The following is an 18,272-nucleotide window of genomic DNA, read 5'->3' on the forward strand; positions in this document are numbered from 1 at the left end:
GCAGGGCGCCGCCTGGATAATCCAGGATCATCTCCCCATCTCAAGGTCCTTAACATAAGCACCTGTGCAGGGTCCCTTTTGCTGCAGGATGGAACATGTGCACAGGTTCCTGGCATTAGCCTGAACAGCTCCTAGGGAGGGGGCATTATTCTACCCAGCAGCACACTATTGATCTCAGGTGACAACTAAAGTTGGACGCCCCCTCTCCACCCTCCAATCTTTTCTAATTTAAACATTCCGGGAAAAGTAAACCACTACCTCAAGGCGCAAGCAAGACAAGGCAAATCAGAACCCTAGGGCGCTCCATCCATGACCATACAATTGCCCAAATCTCTTCAAAGTAGTCTGTTTAGTTTTCCAGACCTGGCTATTTTCCCTCCAAAGGCCGACCTGACTGCAGAAATCCCCTCCAGGGGGAAGCGCCCAGCGGTGGAGGGAGGGCAGGCGGTGGCCGAGTGGGGAGCCTGGGACCCCACTAACCCCCTGCTGAGAACGCTGAGCCTGGTTTAAGGGAGCAGAAGCAGTGGTCCCCTTTGGCCCTGCCCTCAACAGCGGGATCCTTGGGCGTCTCCCCGCGAAGCCACGAGGGGGCGCGCCGTCCCTGTCCTAGGAGCCCTCCTGGGGAAGAAGCAGGCCCTGGGATGTGTTCAGCGTGTGGAGTGTTGTGGGCTGGTGTCAGCCCGAGGGCCCAGGGGTTGCGGACTTTTGGTCCTCCCCTCCCCCCCGCAGTGTCCAGGCCTGGGGGAGGCTGTGGGGACTGGTTTGAACTGTACAGGTGCAGCCATGGCACTCGGTGTCCTCCAACCAGGGTCCGAAGGGAAAGAGAGAGAGAGCTAGAGAGAGCAAGAGAGAGTTGTATCTGCTCTTCGCGGGCTGTTGGAAAGTCCTCCCTCATGTTTCTCTCTGGCTGGCACAGCCTTCCCTGGGCTGGGTGGGGGGGGTTGTGTAGGGTTTGGGGGGCCATAGCTGCAGGGAGAGGAAAGAGTGGTAACCAATTCAGGAGACAGAGGAGACTGGGCAGGTGAGGAAGGAAGCCAGGGCACGGGAAGGGAGAAGGGGAAGGGGGACTGGAGGAGGAGAAGGAGGAACACCAGTACTGAAATCCAAGTTGGGAGGGGAGCTGGGGGGCAGGGAGATGGGGTGGGGTTGGGGACTGAGGCGAAGCCCTTGACTTCACGGACGGGGCGTGTCTGATGCAAACCAGGCAACATGGCGGTGGGGTTCTGCAACTTAGAATTCGTGGGGCTGAGGAGGTAGCAGCGCTGTTGCGTCCATCCTATTCGGAAGCGTCGTGTGGAGGGTGAGGATGCTTGCGACAGGAGTGGGTGCCGAGGGTGTTGGGGTGCGCCTAGGCGAGTGAGCCTGTGTGTCCGGTGGAAGGGGGGTGAGACTGGTGTGGGGCGGAGGCGGAGGGAGTCACACTTACCCGGCAGGGGAGACTCCGGGATCAAGCAGGTGGTTTTCCCAGGGGAGGCCCTTCCATCATACCAGGGACATGCTGACCCCCGCGATTTCCCCGAGTATGGACAACTCCTCTGCATTATTTGTGGCAGTGGCAGTGGGGGGCTGCTTTTGCTCTTTCACCTGTTGTTGGTTGTTTAAGAATAGCCTTTGTTTTCTTATTCATTTTTCTGTTTGTTTGTTTTGTCTTTTCCATGACTTTGGCTGATGACATGGGCTGAAGAGGAAGCTCACTCAGGGGACACCAGGACCCTGAAGAAAACACCTCTGCTTTTAAGGGCTGCTTTCTTGAGAATCTGGGTTTGGCTGTTTCTCAATCAAAAGCATGCAGGACAGTTTCTGTCCACTGGTCATACATCCCACCTTGGCTGTCGGGGTTTTTTCTGTTTTTCGCAGAGCAATTTCTCTGCTTATATTTCAGTATGTGGTTTGCAGTCCCTGATCCAGCAAAGGTGCTTTCTTTTCATTCCCCAGGGAACAGGGGTTTGCATCCCTTCTCCTTCCTCCCTCCCCTCCCCACCTATCCCCCCAGGCACCCTGCAAAGCCTCACCCAATCCCCAGACTCCGTATCCTTGATTAGGCCACTTGGTAGCCTACCTAGTATAGCCTTGCTCCAGAGGACCCTTCCGAGACTAGAGAGGGTCCGGCTTGATGTACTGTTTATTTATTGTAAGTTTATTTGTTGAAGTAATCCCTACACCCAAAGTAGGGATAGGGCTCATGAAGCCAGATGGAGACTCCCCTGCTCTCCTGACTGAGCCAGCCAGATGCCCCCGACAGGCTTTTAAAGAGGCACCTCTGTCTACTCACAAAGAACCCGCTGTGTTTGGCACCACAGACCTTTCCCAAACAGCAGGTTAGCTCTAGGACAAAGGGCCGTGGGCCTTCTGCAGCTCTTGGGCTCAAGCCAAAACTGTCCCTACTGATGTACCTGCATTGCTTTGTCAAACTGAGCTTGAAGGGGTTTCTGGCTTCAGGCTTTCACCAGAGCTGGTGTTTTTTTTCTCTACTCCCTAAAGGCCTCTATTCAGAATCTACAACTGAGGGTCTTCCAACTTTGATTTTCACTTAGGGGAGCCACACCAACTGGGACTCAGCAACGGGTTACTCTTCTGCCAGAAACAATTAAACAAAAGAGCAACAGCGTCACACAAGATGCGCGAAGTGGAGATTTCCAAGATCCTGGGCATCAGGCAAAGGGGACAGCCATCCCGGACACATGGCAACACAATGGTGAGCAGAGCCCTAGAGCTGCTCAGAGGTACTGGCTCTAGAGAGTTTCCAAGCAAGGCACTGGGGGGAGGGGAACTTGAATAGGAGCCCCATGGAGCTCCTGGAATTGAGGACACTGATCTGAGAGAACCCAGGACTGAGTCTCAGGGAGGACAGAGCTGCAGGAAGTCACCTAGCCAGAGCTGTGGAGGGGCCCTGGGGAGGCATGGACAGCAAGTCAGGGGGTAATCCTTTCCACAGGGCCTGGTGCTCACACGGTGCTGGGAATAGTGCCTGTGTCCAACAGATAGACTAAGCAAAAGTAACCCTCTTAATTTGTGAGGAATAGGGTGGAAGACAGGGGGAGGGCTTGCTACAGTACCTGGAACTCATGGTGAGTCCTCCACGGAGCCCTGCTCTGGGCCACTGAACTATGCATTGAAGCAACAGCAGAAATGTTTCCAAGTAACTTCAGTGCATCCCTGAACAAAGCTCAATATTATAGAAAACACAAAAATATCCAGCAAACAGCAAGGTAACATTCACAGTGTCTGGCGTTCCATCCAACAGTTTGAGGTATGCAGACAAAGGGGGGAAATGAGCCCTCCTGAAGAGATGGATCACTCATCTGAAAATGACCCAGAGCTGACAGCAAGATGGGAATCACCAGAGCACAAGAAAGCATTTGTTCTAACTGCATCCCATTGGTGAAAACATTCAGCAGATACATGGAAAATGTTAAAAAAAAAAAAAAAAAAAGGACCCAATCTCACATGAAGAGATGAAAACCACAATGTCTGAAAGGAAATGTACTGCAAGGGGCTGATGGTGATTAGGGAAGGCAGAAGAAAAACGTTCAATAGGAATCCAAAAGAATCTGCAGATCCTGCTGTTGCCTTCTGAACCACCTTAACCATTCCAATCCATGAACACAGGATGTCTTTCCACTTGTTGAGGTCTTCCTTAATCTCTTGCAGCAATATTGTGTAGTTTTCAGTGTACAGGTTTTGTGCCTCCTTGACTCAATTATTCTTCGATACCATTTGGGTGGGTGCTGTTGTCCATGGAATCTTTTTCTTAATTGACTTTCCCGGTGTCCATTCCTAGGTTATAGAAACACCTGATTTGTCTGCCTTGTACGCTGCAACTCTGCTGAAATAGGTTATGGACTCTAATAGTCGTGGTTTCTGTGTGTGTGTATTTGGTATTTTTCTGTATACAGGAGTATGTCATTTGCAAATCCAGATACAAATTGTCCCTTGAAGAACCTGGGGGTTAGGGGTACAGAGTCCCACAATTGAAAATCTTTGTATAACATTTGAGTCCCAGAAAACATAGCTACTAATAACCTACTGAAGTCTTACAGATAACAAAAACGGTTGATTAATACATATTTTGTGGGTTACTTGAATTATGTACTTTATTCTTTTGATACAGTGAGTTAGAGTGAAAATATCATTGAGAAAATCATAAGGAAGAGAAAATGTATTTCTACATTTGTACTAGACTGTATTTGTAAAAAAAAAAAAAAAATAATCAACCCATGAGTGGACCGACATTGTTCACTAAAATTCAAAGCCATGTTGTTCCCCAGTCAACTATAGTTTTATTGCTTCGTTTTCAAATGTTTTCCCCTCACCTTCAGGTTTTTAAACAATTGAGTCATAACTGATTCCCCATGTGAGATCAGTTTCACATGGCAACACAGGGATTGGACGACTCTATAAATTATGTTAGGCTGATTACTAGTGTAGCTACCCTCTTTCACCTCGCAGAGCTGTTACTGCACCACCGACTACATAATATGAGATCTGTCCTCTAACATTGTTTTTAAATCTTCACTGTGGATGATGTTTTGACAGAGTATAGGTTTCTATGCCCTCCCCTCCCCCCACCACTACCATGGGCCGCCTTTGGACTTTCCAGAGAGGAGCAGTGACATGTAGGAAGTCCCTATTTTAGGCCACTGCAGCCCCTGATCTTGGACCAGGATGCTCAGCCAGGGCCAGGGAAATATGGATTAGCAGGAACCCTTCTTTGCAAGCCCAGCTCCAATGTGAAGGACCAGAGTGCCTCTTCTAGCCTCCTGCAGGGATGGTTCAGCACCCAGGAGCTGGCCCTACATAGAGGGCCAGAAAAGGGCAGATTCCCCTAAACGCAGCCCAAGTGTTCCATTTCGACTCAGAAGAAGGTGAATAGCAGCACAGGTTCTTTTCCCTATGCTGAGCTTCCACGGGGGGAGCCTCAGTGCCACTGCAGGAGGGAGCATCAAAGGGAACCTTTGGATGTTAACCTAAAGCTTAGTGCTTAGAGCCCACCCAGGGGACCAAACCTACTTAAGATCCATCCAGATCTTGCCAGCAGCTTCCTTGGGTCCTGCAGCCTTCACTTCCTCTAGGAATCTCCAGCCAGCTGGTGCCCTATCTTTGCTTGCTTCCCCCTGGTGTCCTTGGGCCACCTGAAGGTCTGTTCCCTTAAGTAGTCTGCCGCCTGGTGGATTCCAGGGGAACTGCCAGGGCCTGAGACTGAAGGCACAGTCACTGAACCCCTGACTCCAGCTGGGAGGTCAGAAACCAGGCTCTGAGCCACCACCTGCTGGGACTCCAGGATGTGGCCCCTCACCAGGCAGTGTTTGCCTGGGGACCCCAGGACCCACTGATGTGCGAGGGTCGCCTTCTTTCTTTTTTTTTTAAGTGAAATTGACATACAATAAATTTCACCCATTGTCAACAATGACAGAGTTGTTCAGCTAGTGCCCTAGTGTGTTTCAGAGGCTTCCTTCACCTTCCCACACTCCCTCCAGCCCCTCTGCAGACAGTCTCCGCTCCCTCCTCCAGCCCCAAGCAGCACTGATTTGCTTTCTGTCTCTGTGCATTGCTCCTTTCTGCACATTTTACATAAGCCGAATGAGACAGTCTGTAGTTCTTGGTGACTGGCTTCTTTCACTTAGCATCCTTTTGAGGTTCCTCCATGCTGTAGCTTGGATCAGATTTCTGTGCCTTTTGTTGCGGAATAGATGCCATGGTACACATAGGAAACATTTGGTTTGTCCATTCACCAGCCGATGGCCCTTTGTGTTGCTGTCAGTTTTTGCCCATTGTGAATAACGCTGCCCGGAACATTTCTGACGAGACTTGAGCGGACATATGTTTTTATTCTCTCAGATAGATTCCTAGTTGTGGAATGGCTGGGTCCTATGGCAAGCTTGTGCTGAACTCTTAAGAACTCTCAAAGTGGCTTCTGCAGGAGCTGTTATATTTTACGTTGCGACCAGCAATATAGGAGGGTCCAGTTTCTGCTCATCCTCAGCAACACTTGGTATCGTCTTTGGGACGTAAGCACACTAGTTGGTGTAAAATGGTACCTGGTTTTCCTTGCATTTCTTTGAGAAATAATAACATATTACTAATAACATTGATTACCTTTTTATGTGTCTCCTTTGGTACATGTGTATTCGACTCTTATACTGGCTTAAACGAGTGTGTTGCTTCTGCCCATTGAGTGAGTTCAAAGTCCTCTTGTCTCTCGTGAACGTGAGTCCCCATTGGGTATTTAATCCACAAATATTTTCTCCTAATCAGTGGCTTCTCTGTTCCTTTTCTCAGTGGCAATGTTTGATGCAAAAACTTCTTCTTCTTCAATTTTCTCTTACGTATCGTGCTCTTGCCGTAGTGACTTAGAACTCTTTGCTTACTGTGAATTCCTGACCATTTTCTCCCATGTAGTCCTCTTGCACAATAGTTTTGGCTCTTATACTTAGATCTGTGACCATTTTGAGTTCATTGCTGTGTAAGTTGTGATTTCCAGCAACAGCTGTGGGGGAGCTTTGTCCTGACAGGTTTAGGAGAGCCTAGGGGACACTTGTGTTTCAGAGTTAGTCTCCCCTGGGCCAGGAATGGAGATTTCACCCTGCTGCACCTGTTAGTGAAAGGCTGAGTGCCTTTGGGGAGGGGAGATACATGGGGGCTGTGGTCATATACGGCATGTACTCCCCGTTCTCTGGGACTGGGTACAAAGGAGCTCCAGGAGCCCCAGGGCAGTCCTGCTCACAGGTGCCTTTAGAGGCAGAAACACACTGAGAGCAGGAGAGCATAACACAGAAAAGACCCCAGGGATCCCAGCGGATCTGGGTTGGGATCCTAGAGGGTCTTCTATGGATGGGCACATTTTCCATGTATATGCCCTTCTATGGGTGGGTGGGAAAGAGGACTCGCACACAGTCGGAACTCACGAAACATGCCCAGAAGGAGTGGAGCGGATTGAAGGCATGTCCCACAGTTTGCAGTACTTTTCCAATATGAAAATCATGGTATTTGCCTGCATCAAAGGTCCTGGGGGGGACGCATGCTGCCTCGGTCAGTAGAGCTTGCAACTTTCATCTCAGGGTCATGCATTAGAGTCCCACGTAGGTGATGGAGCCTAGCTGAAATTTAAAAAAAATAATAATAAATAGAAAACGAAGAGGTGCATGCTTCAGGAATCAGAATTACTCCCCCTAAGGTAAGGAGGGGGCATTTACCTTGGTCCTTGCAGTTCAAGAGCCATTCTGAGCACTACAGAATCCTAAATGTAGATTAACCTAGAGAACCTACACTTTTAATATTTGTTGGGTTTCCCCTGTGTGGTTAGAGGTCCACTGGCAGACAAAAGTTGACATGCTGAGCACAGAAGCGGACCAAGAAACAGACTGTTACCTGGATGCACCACATTATTCTCCGTCCTCACTGCAGTCTCCCTGGAAATGGGAATGGGCAATCGAAATGCCTGGTATTCAACACAGGTTAAGAAAAAATGGAAAGTTTGGGTTAACAGTTTAAATTATTGTGTCCTCAGATTGACTTTGATGGCAAGTGGAGACTCTGTTGCACGTCTTCTAGGTTCTGCAGGTGGAAATGAGGGGCTAAGGGACAAACTAATTATACAACTCAGAATAACTTTGGTAACTTAGTATCTTCACACTTGACACAGTTTTCTTTCATTTTGTCTGATCCCATAGTCTCATGCTTGAGTCTAAACACATTTGTACAAGGAAGGTGATATCAATACCACACCTAAAATCTGTACCGCTAAATATTGTAGTGCTTATTCCTAATGGTACTTTAGGCTTGTTTCTAACTGCCTGTAGCTACGTTTCGGCTGACTCTCAAGGCAGCCCATTCTAACCATGTGTGCACTTCTCTTTGGCCCCACCACCAGGTGAAGCAGTGCATCTGAGCTGTCTCCATCGCTGGGGGAAGGATGTAGGTCAGATAGGTAATAAAGAGAAAGGGGGACTGGGGTGCAGCAAAACGAAAGCATGCTTATGTGTGGGTTGATTCCAGAGAGGACCATTGCATTCCTTTTTAAAATTTTTTAATTTACTTATTTGAGAGAGAGTACTTGAGATATCAGGAGCGGTGGTGGGGGTAGTGGAAGAGGAACAGAGAGAAGCTGACTCACCACTGAGCAGGGAGCTGGACATACGGGCTTATCCCAGGACCCTGGGATTCTGACCTGAGCCAAAGACTGACACTTAAACAACTGAGCCACCCAGGTGCGCTTTAAAATAATTTTTAAACTAATCTGGTCCACTTAACATAGGCATTGTATTAGTTTCACATAAGGTCATGGGATTTATTTTGTATTTCTTTTTTAAATATTATTTATTTATTTAGAGCAGGGGTGATGGGCAGACGGAGAGGAAGAAAGAATCCCAAGCTGACTGCACTGAGCATGAAGGCTAAACTGGGGCTCAATCGCATGACCCTGAGATCATGACCTGAGCTGAAATCAAGAGTCAGACGCTGAACCGAGAGAGCCACCTTGGTATTTCTAAGAATGATATGTTTAGCCTTCTCTCTGAAATAGGCACTGAGTAATGAGCAAGGCGGAGAGAAACCATAGTACCCATAGGCGCCAAGGTCAGATTGCCCAAAATGTACCACAATGGCATATTTGGGGGAAACAGAATGCCACAACGACCACTGGTGCATGTTCATTCAGACTCCAAGATCTCTGAGAAAACTCGAGATTGCAGGGTTAAAAATAACCTGAAAGGATCAGAGTGAAATGCCCTTGGGATGTGTGTGGTCTGATCTAAAGTACACAGCAGAAGATGTTTTGTAGATAGGAAGCCAGCTGTAACAGCACACTGTGCATTCCCTTTTTTGTTTTCTTATCCTGTGTTAAAGACCGAGTACAATGCTGTTTACAATTAATTGATCACAGCCAGTTGCAGATTTCTTTATTCCTTCTCCACTGCCATTGCTTCACTTGACTAACCCTGTGTACGTGGAAGATGCGCCTTACTAAGCCCCTGCTGTAAATCATTATAGTACTATATCACTGTAGAAGGTATATTAGATTATGGAAAATAAACCTCAGGACCTCGGGCTGTTTGCTTGGGGTCCCCTGTGCCTCGCTATACTGTCGTCTCTTTTTCTTTTTTTAAAAGATTTTATTTATTTATTTGAGAGAGAGAATGAGATAGAGAGAGAGTGAGCATGAGGGGGGGAGGGTCAGAGGGAGAAGCAGACTCCCTGCTGAGCAGGGAGCCCAATGCGGGACTCGATCCCTGGAATCCAGGATCATGACCTGAGCGGAAGGCAGCCGCTTAACCAACTGAGCCACCCAGGCGCCGCGGTAGTCTCTTTTTCTCAGTTCCTTCGCCACCCCAGGTCCCCGACTCTCTGAGGTCGACAATATTGATTATTTTGAATTGAAGCTACCCAAAAAGAAACTGGTACCAGGACACTCAAACCCTCCTCTGTCTCCCTGAAAGCAGGAAACCAATCTCCCATATGAAAAAGGCACCCCCTGTACTAAGAAGTAAAAAGACATCCTTCTCACCAGGGTTTCTAAATTCGGTCTAGACACTCTCTAAATTAAAACTCCCCCAAATCCCTGAGAAATGTATTTTCTCCTTGTCTAAAATGCATAAAAACTGTCTGCCTTAATACTTTATATTTCTTTAAGGGTCTCCATTTCAATATCCGTTCTCCATGCGTATTCAATGTCTCAGTGAAACTTAATTCTTACTTAAGCTGGGAGACCAGGACAGGTAACAGAGGAACTTCTCCTTCCCTGCATACCTTTTTTGTGATCCTAATATCTTAGCCAATGATTTGTAAAGGAAAGAAGTAACAGAATTATATACCTGGGAAAAAGATTTGTCCCCAGGAAGGAATTTCTGGTATTTTTAACAGTGGAAATATCTACATTTGATCCAAAGTCTCCTAAAAAGTATTTATTTTTAAGTTGAACTTCTAATTTAAGTGTCCCCTGAAATTCAGATGTGCCTTCCCAGAGGGTACGTTAGGAGACTCCACAGGGAAGCTCGCAGCCAAGTCCTGTGTGGGGGCCGTGCTGCCATCAAGTGCTGAAGGAGTTTGGGAAAATCTCTTCATCTCTCTGCGCTCAGCTTCCTCATATGTAAGATAAGGTTGTTATTCAAATTCTCCACGGTCCCTTCCTGCTCAGTTTCTGTGAGTGCACAAGGGTCTGCGGTGCCTTTGAAGCAGCCCTGGGGACTGCAGCTGAGACCTGACTTGGTCCCTTCACTGTGTGTCTCTTGCAGGAGCCTGAGCTGAGCCCACACTGAAAACAGAGAACAGAGGGAGCATTTGGGAGACAGAAAATCAGCAGGTTTGGAGGATGAGAATAACGCAAAGAAGGACAAGGCAATGGTGGAGCAGGTGGTTGCCCAAAGGAGGTAAGAAGAAGGACAAGTTGGGTCCAGAAAAATCAGGGGAAACTGAGGAATGCATACAGCGGCATCCAACTCTGCAAGGAGCAGCCTGAGCTGAGCAAGGAGAACGAGGAGAGTAACTTTGTCCACAGTGAACCTGTGCACCTCCCGAGGAGCCCCACGGAATGGATCGGGGTTGGTTTGTACTGCAGGGAAGCACCAGTTCCAAGAGGAGGAGGAGGAGGAGGGGCACCTGGGTGGCTACATCTTTAAGCGTCTGCCTTCAGCTCAGGTCGTAATCTAAGGGTCCTGGGATCGAGCCCCGCATGGGGCTCTCTGCTCGGCGGGAAGCCTGCTTCTCCCTCTCCCGCTCCCCCTGCTTGTGTTCCCTCTCTCGCTATGTCTCTCTCTGTCAAATAAATAAAGAAAATCTTAAAAAAAAAAAAGAGGTGGACGATGTGACCATGAGGTTCTGCCCCAGACCCCTAGCTTTGACCTTGGAGCTCCCTCACGGTCGATGTTCTCCAAGTAAGTGTGGGCTTAGAGGGATCAGTGATGTTTGGATAAAGGTTGGACTTGTCCATTCTTACCACAAAGAGTTCTACCCTAAGGTCAGGAAGGGCCAGGTTAGGAGACCCTTGCCTCTGAGGCAGTGATACCAATTATATTCTTCTGAATTTATGGTTGTCAAAGACTTTACACACCTTTGTCTTGACCGTGTGTTGAGTGTTTCATTTTCCTTAGTCTCTGTTATGAACTTGGAATTCTGACATCAATAAGATTTCACAGAGGAGGTCAAAGCAGTGAGAGGAAGAATGCAAACAAAATCTTGTAGCTCAGCGCCCCTGGGTGGCTCAGTTCATCGAGAGCCTGCCTTCAGCTCAGGTCATGATCCCAGGCTCCAGGGATCAAGCCCCATTGAGGGGGGTGGCTCCCTGCTCAGCAGTGGAGTCTGCTTCCCCCTGTCCCTTCCCCAGCTGTTCTCTTTCTCTCTGTCTCTCTCTCACTCTTGCTTTCTCCCTCACGCTGTCTCTCAAATAAATATATAAAATCATTTTAAAAACTGTTGTAGCTCTCCTAACCTGGGGTATGGTGGCAGTGCAGAGGATGGAGGGGGGAGGGGGCTAGGCCGAAGACATCTCTTCCTACTGAGAGAACCATTGAGAGGAATCCAAGAGGACAGTCCCTCTTCATCAGAGCTCACCACAGGGGAGTGTCATGGGGCATTGAGAGTGTAGGGCAGGCTCCTCTGGAAGGAAGGGTATTTGTTGCCTCCTGGAAGAAAGCAGAGAGCATTCGTGCATGTATTTGGGACAGGAATGTAGTTGAGATTAGAAATTTGCCACCCCCTTTATCAGATCCATGAAGGAATGTCTCCGAGAGCTTCCTCAGTGCTTGGTTTGGTCCTAGGAGTCATGAGTACAGAGATGAGTAAAACATTATCCCAATTGTCGTGGGGCTCTCAGTCTAGTTACCAGAAGTCATGAAAAGTGTAGTGGTGGTGGATTCCTTGGAGGAAGTGGCCAGTGCTGCCTGGGGATGGCCTGGTCTCCCTCCGTGTTTTCCAACAGCTGGATGACCTGTCCTGACCCAGGGACCCTGGGCCTCAACTCAATTTCAGCCTCTCAGGACACAGCCAACACCTAGGTTCCATGTAAACCCAAAGCAGTCAACACTATGAAGGTCTGCAGAGGAAACTGCTGGTATCAGTAGCTCCCCACTTTGTCTTGGCCAACTGGAAAATAGAGGCGAGTTCATTAAGTCTTGTAGGGTCATCCTTGCCCTAATGATCAGGGATTAGTCTTTCTCTCTGTTAAGTGAAATACTTTCTAGCTTCAGTATTCTCTCTCCACTTAAAAACTTTGGAACTATTGGCTAAAGTATAGATCAAGTAGCTACAGTGAAAAAGGGGTAAAGCAACTTCCAAGCTGCAGTGAGAATGCGCAGAAACTCTTATACTGAATAATAATCGGACAAATCACTTTTAAATTGCACAAAAGGTTTATACAGTAATTCTGGAATAGACAATGTAAGTCTGTCGCTTTCTCCTTCTTCTTAACATTGCTTTGATAATTTAAGATCATTTCCATTTCCATATAAACATTTGGATCAGCTTAGAAATACTTACTAAAATGTCTGCTAGAAGGTTGATTGGCATTGTATTAGATCTTTTGATCAATTTGGGAAGAATTGTCCTCTAACCATAATGAGTCTTCCAATCCACCACAAATTTTATCTCCCCATGTATTTAGTTCTTTAATTTCTGGAAGTAGTGCTCTGCAGTTTTCAGTGTAATGTTCTGACACATATTGTGTCTGATAAGACAATGCAATAGGAAACCTGGTCAAAAGACTTGAAGAAGAAATGCTTCACAAAAGAAGATACACAAATGGCCAAAAAGCACTTGAAAAGATGCTCCACTTGAAACCATTGAAAAGCATGAAGTTGAACATAAATCAAAAGGGATTCACTAATGTCTCTGCAAGGCTCCATCTTAAACTAAGTAACCTTTTCCTTCTCTTCTGCAAACCTCTGCTCCTCCCTTCTAAGCCTTTTGTTTCAGGAGCCTGGTACCACCCTAAAGACAGGATGAAGGAGGCTGGCAGCATGCACACAATTTCTGTCAAAATAAAACACCCCCCCCGCCCCTTCCTTCAGGGGGAGGGGACTTACAGTTTTTGAGGGCCTTGGCCTGTTCTAGCCCCCTGTGCCCCGAAAAGCAATAAAGCTATTGTTCCTCAATATTCCAAACTCTGTCTTCGTCTTATATTTTGGCTCTGAAGCACAGAGGTCAGTTTTCGACGGTACACTCAGCCATTGGGAAGATAAATTAATACTACAGTGAGTTACCATTACACAACCATCCCCGTGGCTAAAATTACGAAGACCGAAAACATATGTGGTGAGGATGTAAAGTAACTAGACGTTTCATACACTTGTGGGAATGAAAAATGGTCCAACCACCGAGAAAAGCTGAACCACAGATAAACATTTACCAATCACGTGAACGGCCATTCCTCTCCTAAGGATTTACACAATATGGCCACACAGCAAACTGCACATGAATATTCATCATAGCTTTATTCCCCATGGCCAAACCCAGGAAACTGCATAGATGGCCATAAATAGGTGAATGTACAGACCAAATATATCCATACAGAGGAATACTCCTTAGCAATGAAAAATTCTGAACTGGTGATCCATTAGTAATATGGATAGATATAAGAATCCTTAGGCTGCACGGAGGAATGTAGGCATAAAAGAGTTCCATTTCCATAACGTGGTTAAAAATCAAGCCGTCTTTGATGCCAGTGGTTGCCTGGGGCTGAGGGTGAAGGCAGTGAGAGACTTCAATGGATCCACCCAAGGGAAGCTGTGAGGTAGAAGAAATGCCCTGTGTCCTGAATGGAGCAGTAGTTTCAATTGTATGTACATCTGTGAAAATGCATTTAGTTGTACAGTTTATCTTTTTTAATTTTTATTTGTTGAGAAAGCACTCACACTGCATCCTCTCTCTCTTACCGTCCAAAGGAGGAGAAGAACGATCATCAGTGGCAATGGGCAGCTGTGGAAACAACACCTAAAATCACGTTCATGCTCAGGAGAGAACAATGTGCCTCCTCCTTGAGGTTTCAGGTCCTCTACACGTTCAGAGAAAATTCTCTAGTAACAAACTGTAGAAATGAACTGGAGGGTATTATGCTAAGTGAAATTAAGTCAATCAGAGAAAGACATGTATCCTATGACCTCACTGATAGGAGGAATTCTTAATCTTAGGAAACAAATTGAGGGTTGCTGGAGTGGTGGGGGTGGGAGGGATGGGGTGCCTGGGTGATGGGCATTGGGGAGGGTATGTGCTATGGTGAGCGCTGTGAATTGTGTAAGACTGATGAATCACAGACCTGTACCTCTGAAACAAATAATATATTATATGTTTAAAAAAATAGAGAGAGAGAGAAGCTAGTAGGAAGGGAAAAATGAAGGGGAGGAAATCGGAGGGGGAGATAAGCCATGAGAGAAGATGGACTCTGAGAAACAAACTGAGGGTTCTAGAGGGGAGGGGTGGGGGGATGGGTTACCTGGTGATGGGTATTAAAGAGGGCACATTCTGCATGGAGCACTGGGTGTTATGCACAAACAATGAATCATGGAACTCTACATGAAAAACTAATGATGTAATGTATGTTGATTAACATAACAATAAAAAATTTTAAAAAATAATAAAAAAGAGAGAGAGAAGCTAGTAGGAAGGGAAAAATGAAGGGGAGGAAATCAGAGGGGGAGACGAACCATGAGAGACGATGGACTCTGAGAAACAGACAGAGGGTTCTAGAGGGGAGGGGGTGGGGGGATGGGTTAGCCTGGTGGTGGGTATTAAAGAGGGCAGCATTGAAGGGAGCACTGGCTGTTATAGGCAAACAATGAATCATGGAACACTACATCAAAAACTATTGATGTAATGTATGGTGATTAACATAACATAATAAAATAAAATTAAAAGAAAGAAAGAAAGAAATGATCTCTGAAAGTACAGCCTTAATTGTACACTTTAAAGGGATGCCGTCTACTGTACCTAAATTATACCTCAGCAACATTCATGTAATAATCTACTATATTTCTCTATACTAGCAGTGAGCATTTAGAAAATGAAATTTTTAAAAAAAGGAAATGAAATTCAATAAACAGCGTGGAGATTCATGTCCACCTTCATTAAATGTATGAGGACACATGTAACAAAGATGCCTGAAAACTCTTGCTGAAATAAATTAAAGGATACTAAATAATTAGGAAAAAATATATCACATTCATGGACTAGACCACTCAAATTTGTTGGAACATCAAATCAGCATTATTCTGATTCATACTGGAGAAGGCAGTTTGGGGGCAAATTTACAAGCTAATTCTCAAATGTATTTGGAAATCAACATACCTAAATAGCCAAGACAACCTTGAAGAATTAAATTGGAGAAATTTACTAAATTTTAAACCTCACCGTAAAGCTACAGTAATTAAGGTGCTCTTAATGGTGTAAGTAACACAATGTAAATATATCAATGTGAGAGAGTAGAGAGTAATAAAATTTCCTGATACGCATATACATTTTTAAAATTTTTCTTTTAATTTTACTTCTTTTCAATTATTTTCTTTTTAAGTAATCTCTGCATCCCACATGGCGCTCAAACTCAAAAAAAAAAAAAAATAAAAGGTTGTGAGTTTTACCTGAGCACTGATTAGTACAGCTGCATGGGACAGGGAATCTTTACCAGGAGAGAGTGTCATGACAAAGGAAATTTTGATAAAGGGTTATATACCAAAATATATTTTTTACATAAAAAGTGACAAATTTTTATACAAAAGACATTGTAGAAAGTCACTGCATTTCCCGGTCTTAAATTTCTAGTACATGTAGGGCTGTATGGCTTTAATGTTATGGGAACCAGGGAAGTGTCTTCCTTTTTCTTATCTTTTCCAGAATGCTCCTTTTGGGTTCTTTTCTTTCATAAAGCAGATGTCCAATGTGTGCTTGGGGTGAAATAGAGCCCATGCATTGAGGTTTTGTGGATTCATTTTGACCTTGGTAAATGTGAAAGCATCGCTTCCTTGGGAGCCCAGGGGCAGGACCCACAAACATTAAAGGTGGACAATTGCCTTTATCAGTGCTACAGCGACCTCCTAAGTCTCTGGCTCCTAAGATCTAGGGGGGAACCTGTGCTGAAGAAGTGAAGAGGTGCTTCAGGGCACCACTTCCCCTGCCTGCCTGTTTCTCTCTCCTCAACCTCAGCTTCTATGCCACTGAACACCACTGCACACATCTACTGTGGACATCATCCATCATTGACCCATGACCTCGAACTGCCCATGTTTGCTTCCAGGAATACAACCACAGGTCAATGGCATGAGGTCAACTCAAAGAAATCTAGCAAGCCATGGTCCACCTTTTTAAAATTGTTCCAAATTTTTAAAAAATATTTTTCCAGTATAGTTAACATACAGTTCCATGAGTTTCCAGTATATAACATGGTGATTGAACATTTCCATACATTGCCCAGTGCTCATTACCACAAGTACACTTCTTAATCCCCATCACCTCACCCATCCCCCAAGCCCCCCTACCCTCGGCAACCATCAGTTAGTTCTCTATAGTTAAGGGTCTCTTTCCTGGTTTGTCTCTCTCCCTTTTCTATTTCCTTTGCTTACATGTTTTGTTTCTTAAATTCCACATAGGAGTGAGATCATGGGGTATTTATCTTTCTCTCACTGACTTATTTCACTTAGCAGAATACACTCTGGCTCCATCTGTGTCCTTGCAAATGGCAAGATTTCATTCTTTTTTTTGGCTGAATAATATTCCATGGTATAAATAGATAGATAGACAGATAGATAGATAGATATAGATATGTGTGTGTGTGTGTGTGTGTGTGTGTGTGTGTGTACACACATATATATATATATATCTTCTTTATCCATTCATCTTTCGATGGACACTTGGGTTGCTTCCATATCTTGGCTATTGGAAATAATGCTGTAATAAACAAGATACGGGGCATATATCTTTCCAAATTAGTGTTTTCACTAATTTCATTTTCTTTGGGTAAATCCCCAGTAGTAGAATTACTGGGTCACATGATAATTCTATTTTTAATTTTTTGAGGACCATCCATACTGTCTTCCACAGTGGCTGCACCAGTTTGCATTCCCACCAACAGTGCATGAGGGTTCCTTTTTCTCCACATCCACACCAACACTTGTTTCTTGTGTTTTTGATTTTAGCCATTCTGACAGGTGTGAGGTGATAACCTCATAGTGGTTTTGATTTGCATTTCCTCAATGATGAATGATGTTGAGCATCTCTTCACCTGTCTGTTGGCCATCTATATGTCTTTTCTGGAGAAATGTCTATCCATGTCTTCTATTTTTAATTGGATTATTTGGGTTTTTGGGTGTTGAGTTGTATGTGTTTTTTTTTAAGATTTATTTATTTATTTGACAGAGAGACACAGCGAGAGGGGGAACACAAGCAGGGGGAGTGGGAGAGGGAGAAGCAGGCTTCCCGCTGAGCAGGGAGCCCAATGCGGGGCTCAATCCCAGGACCTTGAGATCATGACCCGAACCGAAGGCAGACGCTTAACAACTGAGCCACCCAGGCGCCCCGAGTTCTATATGTTCTTTATTTATTTTGGATACTAACCCCTTATCAGATATGTCATTTACAAATATCTCCTCCAATTCAGTAGATTGTCTTTTTGTTTTGTTGATGTATTCCTTTGCTGTTTAGAAGATTTTATTTTGATGGGTCCCGACAGTTTATTTTTGCTTTTGTCTCCTTTGCCTTAGGTGACAAATCTAACTCTTGCTTTTCTGGGTTGTGCTTCATGGAAACACAGGATGGAGAGAGAGCCACAATGTTTCCCCAAGGTCAGCCTATGCTCTGGTGGAGTTGGTACCTTTGTGGGAGGCAATCAGTTATGTCCTTTCACGGATGCCTTTCCAGTGTTCCACATCAGCTCTCAGTTCTGGGCCCTAAAAGGAAGCTCACCAAGATGAGGCCCTATCCATACCTCCTCTAATGCTGGACCCTAGGGAAAAGCCAGGGGCAGGAGTATAGAAGCTGCATCCATGTGTGAGAACTCATCACCCTCTGAAATTGCCGGTGTTGGTGCTCTTGGCCTCAGATCCTCACCTGCCGACAACAGCCCTCTCAGCACCTGTCACAGGGTACTGTCAGGACCAGTAGAAAGGTGAAAGCATCTGGGAAAATATCAAGCAGTCAATGTGAACAGAGGTGGGGGCCTCCCCCAAGGTACATACATGCGGTGACTCTGTCTGAAGGAGAGTGCTGGCTGGACTCCAGTGCTCCACTTCTCCATGTGCAGCGAGCACCCAGCCACAGAGTCTCAGGCCCCTTCCTAAGGATGGGGGCTGCTTGGACAG

At 45.7% G+C, this 18,272-nt stretch overlaps 2 non-coding genes across 2 annotated transcripts; one reads left to right on the forward strand and one right to left on the reverse strand.

Moving 5' to 3' along the window:
• The first annotated feature begins 1,418 nt into the window (after positions 1-1,418).
• On the forward strand, positions 1,419-1,581 carry LOC148161929 (U1 spliceosomal RNA). The gene has a single exon (XR_015767281.1). It is a non-coding gene; the product is annotated as a U1 spliceosomal RNA (small nuclear RNA).
• A 12,251-nt stretch (positions 1,582-13,832) lies between these two features.
• LOC114203924 (small nucleolar RNA U3) lies at positions 13,833-14,045 on the reverse strand. Its single transcript, XR_003608077.2, has one exon. It is a non-coding gene; the product is annotated as a small nucleolar RNA U3 (small nucleolar RNA).
• Between the last annotated feature and the right edge of the window lie 4,227 nt (positions 14,046-18,272).

This window comes from Eumetopias jubatus, unplaced genomic scaffold, assembly GCF_037043125.1.
Source record: "Eumetopias jubatus isolate StellerSeaLion01/CBP00866 unplaced genomic scaffold, mEumJub1_p1.0 scaffold_39, whole genome shotgun sequence".
Taxonomy (NCBI): domain Eukaryota; kingdom Metazoa; phylum Chordata; class Mammalia; order Carnivora; family Otariidae; genus Eumetopias; species Eumetopias jubatus.